Here is a 2803-nt window from a genome sequence, read left to right on the forward strand (position 1 = left end):
TTAATATTTTAAATCTATTTCCACTATTGTGCAGATTGAGTTAATTTTATTGATCTGTCTACAAGTTGACTGATTCTACCATCTATCTTCTCCAGTTTACCAGTTATCTTTTTATTTTATTCTGTCTGTCAAATAATTGTATATATTTATGGAGTACAATGTGGTGAAAAAACAACTAACATAATGAATAAAAAACCTCAAAGATTGGGAGAAAACATTAGCAAATCATACATCAGATAAGGAACTAATATCCAAAATATATAGAGACTCAAACTACTCAATAACAAGAAAAAAAACTCTGTTAAAAAATGAGCAAAAGACCTGAATAGACATTTCTCAAAAGAAGACATACAAATGGCCAACAGATGTATGAAAAATTGCTCAACATCAGTAATTATCAGAGAAATGTAAATTAAAACTGTTATGGAATATTACCTCACACGTGTCAGATTTGTTATTACCATAAAAAATTCACCAAGTTTTTTTTCTTTAACTTACTGCATTATACTTCTATAATTTTAATTTGGTTATTTTTTATATTCATATAAAAATTATTTATATTTATAACTTGTTTATTAAGGCACTTTTAAGATAGCTGCTTTAAAATTCTTGTCAGATATTTCTCAAATCTAATTTATCTCAGTGTTGGCATCAGTTTCATTTATTTTCTTGCTTCTTGATTTAATGTTTGATTCTTTTGTTGTGTCCTGGACATTTTGTCTATTATGTTGGGAGACTATGTCCTATTTAAATCTTTCATTTTAGCAGGAATTCACTCTGTCTAAATTTCATATGGATGTTCCATATTAATTTTGTCAGCAGTGATTTAATCGATGATTTGATTTTCAGAGTCATTGTGGTGTTATTTGAGGCTAGATGGTTTATATGGTACTAATATGGCTGCTACTGGTTATTGCTGGTACTGACTAAGGGTACAGAAGGGATTTCCCTAGGCTGAGTTACTGGATGTCTCTCCAAGAGTCAGGGAGTCACAGGCAAACATGCAATGTAAAGAAGCTTTCCTTGCCAGGTACTTGTTGTGACAGAGCCTCTTCTGAATGTGAGAAATGGAAATTGCTTTTTGACCAGGGCATTTGTTGTGCAGGGATTCCTATGGGCAGAAAAGGGAACTCTCAGAGACGCTGGGATAAACAGGCTTAGAGGCATCCCTGGATGAACCATTATTTTGGCTGGGTTACTGGTGGTCCCTGGCCATTCAGTGCTTCCCATTGAGTGAAGGCAAAAGAGTATGAGGACTGTGGGTACAAAGAGGCTTCCTGAAACAGGTAGCACATTGTGGTCAGATATCTCTTGCCAGTTCTGCCTGCTCATTTCAGTATCTCTCATGGGTGAGGGGAGGGTCAGGAGCAACACTGAAAGAGAACACTTTCGCTGGCCTCCTCTTGTTACCAGGGCTCAAAATAATTCCTCTTGTCAGGCTTTCCTAACATCATAGGTCTCTCTTTTATTCTAGGAGAGGAATAAGACTACCTGTTATGGCAACTGCTGCTGTGTTGGAAATCAGGAAATGCTGGGCTTGGGATGCTTCTTTCTGTTAAGTGGGAGGATATAAGGAACCCTGCTGTTTTCCACCTTCTTGCTATTATTCAGAGCTCTCCTCTTACGTGTTTCTAGATGTATCATGTGTTATTTTTACAGTTGTGCTTAGATGGAGGATTGGAGAGAAGCATATCTCTGCCAAATTATTTTATTTTAGAACAGTTTAACATTTACAGAATAATTATGAATACAGTAGAGAAAGTTCCTATATACCTCACACCCAATTTCTTCTATTATTAACATAATATGTAGTATGGTACATTTGTCAATACTGATAAATTATTAATGAGTCAATACTGATAAATTATTATTATTAATTATACTCTATATTTTATTTGTATTTCCTCACTCATGCATTTTCTCATTTGCCCTTTCTGGTTCCAAGATCCTATCTAGGATGCTACATTACATTTAGTAGTTATGCATGTCTCCTTAGATTCCTTTGGTTGTGGCAATGCTTCAGACTTACCTTTTTTTTGTTGTTGTTGTTATGGCTTTCATCATTGTGAGGATAGGCAGGTACTGTGTAGCATGTTCCTCAGTTGAAGATTGTCTGATGTTTTCCTCGTGATCTTACTGAAGTAATACCTTTTTGCTACCACGGTGTTAAAGCACTATTCTTATCACATCATATTTACATACTATTGATTTGAGAGGGGGGCAGAGAAGTGCTGGGCAAAGAAGTGTACGGTCCCTTGCAAGGGCTCCACCCTCAGGCCTGTGCCTACGAACCTAAGTGAGAACAGGCACTCCTGTTTTTGCACCCAAATGCTGCATTTTCCAAGACCACTCTGGTCCGCACACCCCCCATCCTGTGCCCATAAAAAACCGAGAACTTTGCAGGCAAATACAAGCAGCTGGACATCTATCTAGAGGAGCAGAGGAACACACAAGCAGACACCAGCAGACCAGTGACGGTGGGACAACACAGACACCGAGGGACTTTCAGCTCGGGGCAGTCAGAGAACAGTCTGGCCTCTGGGCAGCCCAACTCCAGGAGAAGACCGCCTTCTCACAACATCCCCCTTCCAGCTTACCATCCACCTCACTGAGAGCCACCTCCACACTCAGTAAAACAATAAAACCTTGCACTCATCCTCCAAGCCCATCTGTGTTTCTATTTTTCTGGTACACGAGCAAGAGCTCAGAATACACAAAGCCCTCTGCCCTTGCAATAAGGCAGAGGGTCTAATTGAGCTGACTAACACAAGCCATCTGAAAATGGCAAAGCTGAAAGAGCACA

Source organism: Pongo abelii, chromosome X (assembly GCF_028885655.2).
Source record: "Pongo abelii isolate AG06213 chromosome X, NHGRI_mPonAbe1-v2.0_pri, whole genome shotgun sequence".
NCBI classification, from domain to species: Eukaryota; Metazoa; Chordata; class Mammalia; order Primates; family Hominidae; genus Pongo; species Pongo abelii.